Source organism: Dama dama, chromosome 1, assembly GCF_033118175.1.
Source record: "Dama dama isolate Ldn47 chromosome 1, ASM3311817v1, whole genome shotgun sequence".
NCBI classification, from domain to species: domain Eukaryota; kingdom Metazoa; phylum Chordata; class Mammalia; order Artiodactyla; family Cervidae; genus Dama; species Dama dama.
Genome location: NC_083681.1, coordinates 18,122,228 through 18,135,644, shown reverse-complemented (window position 1 = coordinate 18,135,644; position 13,417 = coordinate 18,122,228). Strand labels below are relative to the sequence as shown.

The window sequence follows — 13,417 nt, the reverse complement described above, 5'->3', positions numbered from 1 at the left end:
TCCCATGGCCACTGTTGAGTTTTCCAAATTTGCTGGCATACTGAGAGCAGTGCTTTAACAGTATCACCTATTAGGATTGAAAGAGTTCACCTGGAATACCATCACCTCCACTAGTTTTCTTTGCAGTGATGCTTCCTGAGGCCCACTTTAAATCTGGCTCTAAATGGGTGATCACACCATCAAGGTATCTAGATCAGTAAGGTCTTTTTGTATAGTTCTTCTGTGTATTCTTGCCACCATTTCTTAATATCTTCTGCTTGTTAAGGTTCATACCATTTCTGTCCTTTATTGTGTCCATCTTTGCATGAAATGTTCCCTTGGTATCTCTAATTTTCTTGAATACCTCTCTTGTTATTGTTCAGTTAATCAGTCGTGTATGACTCTTTGCGACCCATGAATGGCTGCATGCCAGGCCTCCCTGTCCTTCACCATTTCCTGGAGTTGGTTCAAACTTATGTCCATGGAGTCAGTGATGCTATTCAACCATCTGACTCTCTGCTGTCTCCTTCTCCTCCTGCCTTCAATCTTTCCCAGCATCAGAGTCTCTTTCAATAAGTCGGCTCTTCACATCAGGTGGCTAAAGTATTGGACCTTCAGCTTCCACATCATTCCTTCCAATTAATGTTCAGGGTTGATTTCCTTTAGGAGTGACTGGTTTGATCCCCTTGCTGTCCAAGAGACTCTCAAGAGTCTTCTCCAGCACCACAGTTTGAAGGCATCAGTTCTTCAGTGCTCAGCCTTTCTTATTGTCCATCTCTCACATCCGTACATAAGTACTAGAAAAACCACAGCTTGACTATATGGACCTTTGTAGGCAAAGTAATGCCTCTGCTTTTAATATGCTGTCTAGGTTTGTCATTGCTTTTCTTCCCAGGCAAAAGCCTCTTCTAATTTCATGGCTGCAGTCTCCATCCACAGTGGCTTTGAAGTCCAATAAAATAAAGTCAGTCACTGTTACCATTATCCCCCATCTATTTGCCATGAATTGATGGGACTGGATGCCATGATCTTCATGTTTTGAGTTGAGTTTTAAGCCATTTTTCCACTCTCCTCTTTCACCTTCATCAAGAGGTTCTTTAGTTCCTCTTCACTTCTGGCATAGAGAAGACATCCCTGGTCCTTCCCATTCTATTGTTTTCCTTTATTTCTTCACGTTGTTCACTTAGGAAGGCTTTCTTATCTCACCTTGCTCTTCTTTGGAACTCTGCATTCAGATGGGTCTGTTTTTCCTTTCCTCCTTTGTCTTCCACTTCTCTTCTTTTCTCTGCTATTTGTTAGGTCTCTTCAGACAACCAGTTTTGCATTTATTTTTCTTAGGGATGGTTTTGGTCACTGCCTCCTGTACATGACACTATATATAGAAAAATCTAAAGATGTTACCAGAAAACTACTAGTGCTTATCAATGAATTTGGTAAAGTTGCAGGATAAAAAGTTAAAACACAGACATTTTTGTCATTTCTGCACACCAACAAAAGATTAGGCTCCCGAGGAGGCTCTGAGGTAAAGAATCTGCCTGCCAGTGCAGAAGCTGCAGGAGACGTGTGCTTGAGCCCTGGGTCAGAAGGATTCCCTGGTAGAGGAAATGGCAACCCCCTCCAGTGTTCTTGCCTGGAGAATCACATGGGCAGAGGAGCCTGACAGGCTACAGTCCATGGGGCTGCAAAGAATCAGATAGGATTGGGTGACTGCAGACATGAATCAGCAAAAGATCAGAAAGAGAGATTAAGGAAATAACCCCATTTACCATTGCTTCAAAAAGAATAAGATACCTAGGAATAAAGCTATGTTAGCAAACAAAAATCACTACTCTGAAAAGTATAAGATGCTGATAAAATAAATCAGAGATGACATAAGCAGATTTTCTTGGATTGGAAGAATCAATATTTTCAAAATGACTATAGCACCTGATGCAATCTATAAACTTAATGAAATCCTTACCCAAACTCCAATGTCGTTTTTCCCAGAACTAGAGGAATTTTTAAAAAAATGTTGAAAAAGAGACCCTAAATTGTCAAATCAACCCTGAAAAAGAAAAACAAAGTTGCAGGAATCAGACTTCTTGAATTCAAACTATACTACAAAGATACAAAAATCAAAACAGTATGATACAGCACAAAAATGGAAATATGGATGGATGAAATAGGATAGACATCCCAGAAATAAGCTCATAAACCTATAGTAGTTAATCTACAACAAGGGAGGCTAGGATATACAATGGATAAGACAATCTTTCAGTAAATGGGTCTTTGAAAACATAGAAAAGTATGAAATTAGAGTATCACTTGATACTGTACAGAAAAATATACTTAAAATGGGTTAAAAATTTAAATGTAAAGGCAGATACTATAAAACTCTTAGGAAAAAACATAGATGGAACACTCTTTGACTCTTTGACATAAAATGCAGCAAGATCTTTTCTGATTAATCTCTGACAGCAATGGGCTTTCCTGGTGGCTCAGATGGTAAAGGATCTGCCTGCAGTGTGGGAAACCCAGGTTCGATTCCCGGGTTGGGAAGATCCCCTGGAGAAGGGAAAGGCAATCCATTCCAGTAGTTTTTCGTGGAGAATACCATGGACAGAGGAGCCTGAGGGGGCTACAGTCCACCGGGTTGGAAAAAGTTGGACACTGTTGAGTGATTTTCACTGTGAGAGTAATGAAAATAATGAAAAATAAATAAATAAATAAACGGTACCTCATTGAGCTTAAAAGCTTTTGCACCATAAAGGAAACTGTCAACAAAACAAAAATACAACCTACAAAGTAGGGGGAAATATTTGCAAATGATATGACCAAGAAGGGATTAATCTCCAAAATATGCAAACAGCTCATGCAACTCTATGTCAATAAAACAAACAACCCAAACGAAAAATAGGCAGAAAATCTAAAAAGCTTTTGGAAGAAGACATAGAGATGACAAAAGGGCACATGAAGAGATGCTCAACACCCCTAATTATCAGAGGAACACAAATCAAAATTATAATGAGTTGTCATCTCACACCTGTCAGAGTGGCCATCATCAAAAAGTCTATAAAGGGCAGAATCAAGTTGGTAGAGTAGCAGGATGAGAAGTTTATATCTCCTCACAATTAAAGCACCTACAAGTCACCTGTGGGTGACCTCAGATATCTAAGGGGATGGGAGGAATCTCTGCCTGACCTGGTATGACATGAGGAGGATGAATATTTGAGATGTGAAAGTTCCAACACTCTTGAGGGGCGGATGGGGGCAGTGAGGGTTTGCCACGCTGGGAGGTGTCCACCCACAGTGCTGGGATCAACAGGGAAAGGGAGAGACCTTCAGAAGACTGAGGAATCAGAGAGGAACACAGTCAGTGTCTCCCCTGCCTGGTCAGGTCCCAGGAACCCTACTGGGGTCCTGGGTGTGAATATCAGCCCTCTGTCCATACAGGTCCTGGGGGCTTGGGAATGATTTGGAGCTGGAAAAATGGAGGCAGGAGAGGACCCAGAACCCCTGAAGGGCAGCAGGGGACTGAGAGTGTTTCCCACAGTTAGAGGAGCCACCCTACAGAGTGGGAATCAGTGGGGATGGTGAGAGCCCTTCAGGGGATCAGAGATTAGAGGGGAACATGGCCAGTGTCTCCACTGCCCACTTGGCCCCAGTGAGTCTGCTAGGGACCTGGGCCTGAATCTCTACCTTCTGGGGCCCCTTATGGCCATGTGGGTCCTGAGCTTAAGATTTGCTCCCCCAGGGCCTCTTCCAGCTGAGAGGACCCCAGGTCTGAGCCTCACCTCTCTTCACTGCCAAGCTCTTTTTGGCTTTTATTTATTTATTTATTTATTGCTGTTGTACTTCTGTTTTGCTTTGGTGTTGTTTCCTTTTTATTTTTTATAATATTTTTTCCATTTCTATAATTTTATTTTATTTTTCATTGTTGTAGTTCTGCTCCTTTTTGTTTGTTTCCTTTTCTTTTTAGTCACATTGAGTGGCTTGTGGGATCTTGGTTCCCAGTCTGGGGGTTGAGCCTGAGCTCCTGTACTGGGAGTGCTGAGTCCAAATGGCTGGACTAACAAAAAACCTCAGATCCTAGGGAATATTAATTAGTGTGAGCACTCCCTGAAGACCTCACCTCAGTGCGGGGACTGACTCTACACAATTGCCTACAAACTAAAGTGTTGAAAGTCTTAGGAAAAACACCAGCAAGACAGGAACATAGCCCCAGTCATCAAAAGGACTGAATTAAATATATATATGGTACAGACAATGGAGAAAGTAAAAACTTACAAGACCAAATAAATGAAGAGGAAATAGGCAACCTGCCTGAAAAATAATTCAGAGTAATGATAGTAAAGATGATCCTAAATCTTGGAAATAGAATGGAGATTGAGAAAATATAAGAAATATTTAATAAGAACCTAGAAGAACTAAAGAACAAACAGTAAGGAATAATACAGTAACTGAAATGAAAAATAAACTACAAGATTAACTGAAGCAGAAGAACAAATAAGTGAGCTGGAAAATAAACTGGCAGAAATAACTGCCACAGAGCAGTTAAGCAGATAAAAGAATGAAAAGAAATGAGGACAGTCTCAGAGACCACTGGGACAACACAAAATGCACCAGTGTTTGAATTACAGAGGTCCCAGAAGAAGAGAACGAAGAGACTGGGTCTGAGAAAACATTTGAAGAGATTATAGATGAAAGCATCCCTAAGATGGGAAAGCAAAACCTCACCCAAGTCCAGTAAGTGCAGAGTCCCACACAGAACCCAAGGAGAAATAACCAAATAAATATATTAATCAAATTGATAAAAAATTAAGCTCAAAGAAATAATATTAAAAGCATCAAGGGGAAAGCAACAAACAACATAAAAGTGAATCTCCAAAAGGTTAGCAATTTCTCTATAGCAACTCTGCAGGTCAGAAGGGAGTAGCATGATATATCTAAATTGGTGAAAAAGAAAAATCTACAACCAAGATTACTCCATCCATCTAGGATCTCATTCAGATTCAATGGAGAAAGCAAAAGTTTTATAGGCAAGCAAAATCTAAAAGAATTCAGCACCATCAAATCAGCTTTACAACAAATGCTAAAGGAACTTCTCTAGGTAGGAAACACAAGACCCCCCAAAACAAATCTAAAACAATTAAGAAAATGTTAATAAAAACATACATATGGATAATTAGCTTGAATGTAAATGGTTTAAATGCTCTAACTGAAAGATACACTGGCCAAATGAACATAAAAATAAGACCAGTATATATGCTGTCTACATGAGACCCAGTTCAGATCTAGGGACACAAACAGACTGCAAGTGAAGAGATGGAAGAAGGCATTCCATGCAAGTGGAAATCAAAAGAAAGCTGGAATATCAATACTCATACCAGACAAAATAGATTATGAAAAGAGTGCTGCTATAAGAGTCAAAGAAGAAGATATAACAATTACAAATATTTATACACACAACAGAGGAGTATATCAATACATAAGGAACATACTAACAGCCATAAAAGGAGAAATCAAGAGTAACACAATAATAGTGGGGGGCTTCATATCCTACTTACACCAATGGACAGATCATTCAGACAGAAAATAAATAAGGAAACACAAGCCTTAAATAATACAATAGATCAAATAAACTTAATGGATGTTTACAGGGCAATCCACCCAAAAGTGGCAGAATACACATTCTTCTTAGGTGTGCAAAGAACATTCTCCAGGATATATCACATCTTTGGTCAAAAATCAAGTGTTGGTAAATTTAATAAAATTTTGACCATATCAAACATATTTTCTGACCACAATACTATGAGATTAGAAATCAATTACAAGAAACAAAACTATTAAAAAACAGAAATATATGGAGGCTAAAAAATATGTTACTAAAAAAAAAAAAGTTACTAAGTAACCAAAAATTCACTGAGGATATCAAAGAAGAAATTAATAAAATAGAATAAAGTGGCAAATAAAACATGATGACCCAAAACTTTTGAGGCAAAGCAAAAGCAATTTTAAAAGGAACATTTATAGCAATTCAATCCTACCTCAAAAAAAAAAAAAAAAAAAAAAAAGAAAAATATCAAATTAACAACCTAACTCTACAACTAAAGCAACTAGAGAAACAAAGAACAAAAACAGCATCAACAATAACAATAAAAGCAAAACAACCCCCAAAGTTAGCAGAAATAAATAAATCATAAAGATCAGAGTAGAAATAAATGAAATAGAAATGAATAAAAGGATAACAAAGACCTAAAATAGTAAATTAAATATATCTAAAAGTTGGTTTTCAAGAAGATTAAGAAAATTGACAAACAGTAGACAAATTTGTCAAGAAAAATGAAGACTCAAGTCAGTTAAATTATAAATGAAAAAGAAGTTACAACCGATACCACAGAAATAAAAATATCCTATATTTGTATTTATTGGCTAATACAAGCCAATAAAATGGACAAACTTGAAGAAATGGAAAAATTCTTAGAAAGGTACAAACTTAGAAGGTACAAACTTCTAAGACTGAACCAGGAAGAAATAGAAAATATAAATAGACCAATCACAAGTAATGAGATTGAAACTCTAATTAAGAGTCTTCCAACAAACTAAAGTCCAAGACCAGATGTCTTCACAGGCAAAATCTATCAACTATTTAGATAAGAGATATCACCTATCCTCAAACTCATCTAAAAAATTGCAGAGGAAGGAGCACCCCCAAACTCATTCTATGAGGCCATGATCATCCTGATAGGAAAGTCAGACAAAGACATAACAAAAAAGAGAAAACTACAGATCAATAACACTGATGAACATAGACACAAAAATCCTCAACAAAATCCTAGCAAATAGAATCCAACAACACGTTAAAAGCATCATACACCATGATCAAATGGGATTTATCCAGTGATTCAGGGATTCTTTAATATATAAAAATCAATAATGTGATACACCACATTAATAAATTATAGAATAAGACAATCTGGTCATCTCAATAGATGCAAAAAAAGCTTTGGGCAAAATTCAACACACGTTTATGATAAAAACTCTCCAGAAATCAGGAATAGAAGGAACCTACTTCAACATAATAAAGGCCATATATGATAACTACAGCAAACATCATGCTCAATGTTGAACAACTGAAAGCACTTCCTCTAAGATCAGGAACAAGAGAAAGATGTTCACTCTTACCACTTGTATTCGACATAATTTTGGAAGTCCTAGCCACAGCAATCAGAGGAGAAAAAAGAAATAAAAAGATTGCAAATTGTAAAAGAAGTAAAACTGGTTTTGTTTGCAGATGACATGAAACTATACACAGAAAATCCTAAAGATGCCACCAGAAAACTACTAAAGCTAATTGGTGAATTGGCTAAAGTTGCAGGATACAATATTAATGCACAGAAATCTCTTGCATGGCTATACATTAGCAACAAAAGATTAGAAAAAGAAATTAAGGAAACAACCTTATTTACTATTGCATCAAAAAAAATAAAATACTGAGGAATAAACCTATGAGAGGAGTCAAAAGACCTTTACTGAGAAAACTATAAGACACTGATGAAAGAAATCAAAGACAACACAAAGAGATGAAGAGATAACTATGCTCTTGGACTGAAAGAATCAACATTGTTAAAAGAAATATTACTACTCAAAGCAGTATACAGATTTTAGTGCAATCTCTATCAAACTACCAATGGCATTTTTTTTTCACAGAATTAGAACAAAAAATTTCGTAATGTGAATGGAAACATGAGACCCCAAATAGCCAAAGCAATCTTGAGAAAGAAAATGGAGCTGGAGGAATCAGGCTCCATGACTTCAGACTATACTACAAAGTTACAGTAATCAAGATTGTACAGTATGTCACAAAACAGAAATAGAGATCAATGGTACAGGATAGAAAACTCAGAAATAAACCCACATACATATGCTCACTTAATGTATGACAAAGGAGGCAAGACTATAGAATGGAGAAAAGACAGTCTTTTCAATAAGTAGTGCTGAGAAAATTGAACAAGTAAGAATGAAATTGGAACACTCCCTAACACCATACCCAAATAAAAACTCAAAATAAGTTAAAGACCTAAATGTAAGACTGGACACTATCAAACTCTAGAGGTAAAGAAAGGAAAAACAATTTTCACATAAATCACAGCAAGATCTTTTTGACCACCTCTTGGAGTAATGAAGGAAAAAAATGCAAAAATAAACAAATTGGACCTAATTAAACTTAAAAGCTTCTACATACCAAAGAAAACCATAAATAAGATAAAAAGATAGAGTTTAGTTATTTTGCAAACAAAATAACTGACAAAGGATTAATTTCCAAAATATACAAACAGCTCATGCAGCTCAATATCAAAACAACAGAAAACCCAATCAAAAAAATGGACAGAAGACATAAGTAGACATTTCTACAAAGATGAAATACAGGTGGTCAGAAGCATGTGAAAAGATGTTCGATATCACTAATTATTAGAGAAATGCAAATCAAAACTAAGGAAGTATTATCTCACACCATTTAGAACAGTCATCACCAAAAATCTACAAACAGTAGTGCTTCCCTGGTGGTTCAGTGGTAAAGAATTCGCCTGCCAGTGCAGGAGACATGGTTTGATCCCTGTTATGGGAAGATCCCACATGCAACTAAGCCCACGTACCACATGACTGTGTCTGTGACCTACAGCTCAGGAGCCACAACTACTAAGCCCACGTGTCACAACTTCCGAGGGCCCGTGCATCCTTCTCTTGCTCCACAGCAAGAGAAGCCCCCTCAATGAGAAGTCCACACACCGCAACTAGAGAAAGTCCATGCACAGCAGCTAAGGCCTAGCACAGCTGAAAATAAATTATTTTTCAGATATTCTGGAAGGGAATCTCTTAGTTTAAAAGAAAAAAGAAAAAAAAAAACTACAAACAGTAAATGTTGGAGAAGGTGTGGGAAAAAGGGAACCCTCTTGCCTTCTTAGTGAAAATGTAAACTAATGTACCCACTACAGAGAACAGATGGAAGTTCCTCAGGAAACTAAAAATAAAACTCCCATATGACCCAGAAATCCAATTCTTGGGCATATATCCTGAGAAAACCACAATGCAAAAAGACACGTGGATAACAATGTTCGTTGCAGCACTATTTATAACAGCTAGGACATGGTGGCAGCCTAAATGGCCATCAACAGAAGACTGGATAAAGAAGATTTGTTACACATATACAATGGAATATTACTCAGCCGTTCAAAGGAGCAAAATAGTGCCATTTTCAGAGATGTGGATATACCTAGAAACTGTCATACAGAAGAAATAAGTCAGAGAGAAAAAATATCATACATTAATGCATATATTTGGAATCTAGAAAACTAGTACAGATGAACCTATTTGCAGGGCAGGAATAGAGGTGCAGATGTAGAAAACAGACATGTGGATATAGGTGGAGAAGGAGATGGTGAGATAAATTGGGAGATTAAAAGAGACACATGTGCTTTATCACGTGTAAAATAGAGAGCTAGTGGGAACCTGCTCTGTGGCAGGGGGTGCTTAGCTTGGTGATCTGTGATGACCTAGACGGGTAGGATGGGGAGGGAGTGGGCAGGGGGTCCAAGAGGGAGGGGGTATATATACCTATAGCTCATTTACTCTGTTGTACAGCAGAAACTAACACAGTGTTGTAAAGCAACTATACTCCAATTAAAAGAATTTGTCAAAAAAATATACAAATAATGCTGGAGAGGGTGTGGAAAAAGGGAACCTTCCTATACTGTTGGTGAGAATGTAAATTGGTACAACCACTATGGAGAACAGTATGGAGGTTCCTTAAAAAGCTAAAAATAGAACTACCATATGGACCCATCAATCCCATTCTTTGGAAAATATCCACAGAAAATCATAATCCAAAAGTATACATGTACCCCAATGTTCACTGCAGCAATATTTACAAACAGCCATGTCACTGAAGCAAGCTAAAGTTCATCAACAGAGGAATGAATAAAAATGTGGTACATATGGTATACTTACATGTGGAATCTAGTTCCTAAAAAGATATAAATTAACTTATTTACAAAACAGAAGCAGGCTTAAAGACACTGAAAACAAACTTACAGTTATCAAATGGAAACCTGCGGCATGGGGGAATAAATCAGGAACTTGGGATGAACACATACACTCTACTATATATAAGATAGATAACCAGCAAGACACAGGAAACTATCCAATATTCTGTGATAACCTATATAAGAAAGAATCTAAAAAATGAATATATTTATAAATATAACTGAATCACTTTGCTGCACATCTGAAACTAGCACAACACTGTAAATCAAGTATACTCCAATAAAATTAAAATGTTAAAAATTTTTTAAAAAAACTTGTCTGAAAATTTCAAAATAACCAGTCAATATTGGACACTTTACAGCATTTAATTCAGGAAGTACATCTGGAAATTTCCAGCTCTTAGGAGCTTAGTACTTAGTTTTAGTTCACAAATTCCTATTTGCTTTAACTTCAGTTTTATGTTTATATTTCCTCATAGGGAATGTCCCTGAAAAGTCCATCAGGCATTTCACTGTGAGTAAAATGGAAAGGGAAGTATACTCTATACTTGTGGATTCATAAACCACCTATACTGTGTGAAATAGAACAATTATACACAGCTAAAGTGTATACATTGGTATGTATAAAACCAACACAAAGCACTTAGTCACAAATACATCTATAATCTGAAAACCCAGTCAGCTGAGATCATATACTTAAATTTAGTGTTCTAGAACCAAAGTAAATTATTTTTGATGGTACCCAAGGGAAAGAAAAAAAAAAAAAAAAGGCTTCCCTGATAGTTCAGTTAGTAAAGAATCTGCCTGCAATGCAGGAGACCCTGATCGATTCCTGGGTTGGGAAGATCCGCTGAAGGGATAGGCTACCCACTCCAGTATTCTTGGACTTCCCGTGAGGCTCAGCTGGTAAGGAATCCGTCTGCAATGTGGGAGACCGGGGTTCAATCCCTGGGTTGGGAAGATCCCCTGAGAAGGGAAAGGCTACCCACTCCAGTATTCTGGCCTGAAGAATTGAATGGACTCTATAGTCCATGGGGTTGCAATGAGTCGGACATGACTGAACGACTTTCACTTTCACTTTCAGATGAAAATGGGCTTCTCAGGTGGCCCTAGTGGTAAAGAACCCATCTTCCAATGCAGGAGATGTAAAAGACATGAGTTTGATCCCTGGGTCGGGAAGATCCCCTGGAGGAGGGCATGACGACCCACTCCAGTCTTCTTGCCTGGAGAATCCCATGGACAGAGGAGCCTGGTAGGCTACAGTCTATAGGGTCGCAAAGAGTCAGACACGACTGAAGTGACTTAGCACGCAGCAGGCAGATAAAAATGGATGTCAACAGTCATTGAGTCCAGCTGCTCTTCTAAAACATGGGAAGACAAATTGAAACATCAAATAGTTTGGATTCTAGGATCTCAGGAGTTAGCTCCGTTCCCATCAAGGAAATGGGAATGACTATTTCCTTTCAATCACTGGCTTGGTGCCCTTCATAATCTGTTCTCTTTTCTACAACCTTGGAAATCTTTTCAAAGTACAAATCTGGCCAAGTCACTCCTATGCTTATAACTCTTCAATGTCTTTCTTTGCTCTTAGGGTTAAGTGGAAACCTCTTAACATGTAACATAGCTTCAGTTGGTCTGATTTCAGTCTGTCTCTTCATCCTGATTTTAGTCTACTTCTCTTACTCTAAAACTGTGTTCAGGGTTTCTTGACCTCAGGACTAGTCTATTGTAATAAAGTGTTTACTTTTGGTTTGTGGTCTCCTCCATGAACCTGGAAGTCATATTTATGCTGTTTATTGTAACATTAGTGCCTATCATAGTGCTTGGAATATAGTAGGTACTAGACAAGAAAAAAAGGAAGGAGGGAGGAACATACAAAAAGATAAGAGGAAAAGGGTTATTTTGAGGATAAACATAAAACTATTTTTATAAAGCATTAGTAGAAATTACAAGATTTGGGACCAGTAGGAGAAAGTATCTTTTACAGTCTACACAGATGGCAGCTCAATGTGTTCATCTATACCCCATTTATGTTTTTATCAGCAGGAAGTGGTTGGAGGTGGGGCAGATCATAATAGAACAAAATGTTTCAATGCTTGCTATATTTGAAATGATTCAACTTTTTAGATATTATAGATTACCAAGTATCATTACACACTTCCACCAATGTGATAAAGATTATGAAAATTTAAAGACAGCACCAAAATGCTCAGACTCTGTGTGACTTGTGGGGTTTCCTTTATTGGTTACATGTAAACAAAGCCAGCTACAGCAATGACAGTTAAGCTCAGGGGATGAGCTCCTTGCATGGTTGATCCATTCTCAACACATCATTTTTTAAATAATGGACTTTCTGTAAATCTATACTGACTTATACAAACAGGAAACATAAACATTAGCTCCATGATGGGAAAAATCATGGTAAAAGGATATATGTTTGGGGATTGATCCTCAGGAATTTTCCTTACCCTGTGGTCTAGAGCACAAAGTGCACTTAACTAGAGAAGCTTCAGATCAGTGTTGAAACTTTTGAAGAGATTTAATATGGAAATCTTTGTGACATCATCTACATTATGCCCAAAATTGTGTCAGAAAAATTGGGAGAAATTGAAAAGAGGCAATACCCTTATATAAATACCCTAAAATGACATGTAGTTCTTAGGAAACATTTTCTTGCTTTTATATTTATAATTTCTTCCCTTTCTCATGTGCTCCTCAGGAATCAGGAAATATTTATCTTTCATCTAAAAAAACTTAATTTTCTTTTATGTAGATGTGGTACCAAAAGCTTCAAAATATCACCATTTTGTTTCTTATTATAAATCAACATTTATTATCTATATATTTAAACTTTCTGCTCCTGGGGTTTTTGCTGTTGTTTTTGTTAGCCTGAGTAAATGTGGTAGCCATGTTAATAAAAAATATCAATGGCGTTATTTCTACTTTACAGTTTTAAGAATGTGATATCTGAGTCATTTAAATCATGGAACCAGTGAAATAGCTTTTACACCAAAGCTTACTTAACATTGGTCCTCCCTTGTGGCTCAGCTAGTAAAGAATTCGCCTGCAATGTGGGAGCCCTGGGTTCGATCCCTGGGTTGGGAAGATCCCCTGGAGAAGGAAAAGCCTACCCACTCCAGTATTCTGGCACTGTATAGTCCACGGGGTCGCAAAGAGTCAGACATGACTGAGTGACTTAAACACACACACACACATTACTTAACATTTAGCCAAAAGCAATCAGGAGATATTCATATCATTTTCTTAGTATAGAGATGCTTATCTTACCAATGCATTTATTCACTAATTTGATAAATATTTATAGAGGGCTTACTATGTGCTAAACATTTTTTGTAAGTTTTGGAGATATAATGATGAAGAGACTTGGTCTCTGCCCATATGGAGCTTAATATCTA

The 13,417-nt window shown here is 37.2% G+C and overlaps 1 protein-coding gene across 1 annotated transcript in view; it reads right to left on the bottom strand.

Annotated features, from left to right (window-relative positions):
• GUCY1A2 (guanylate cyclase 1 soluble subunit alpha 2) overlaps positions 1-13,417 on the bottom strand; it is a 431,015-nt gene that overhangs the window by 33,674 nt on the left and 383,924 nt on the right. The window lies entirely within an intron of this gene.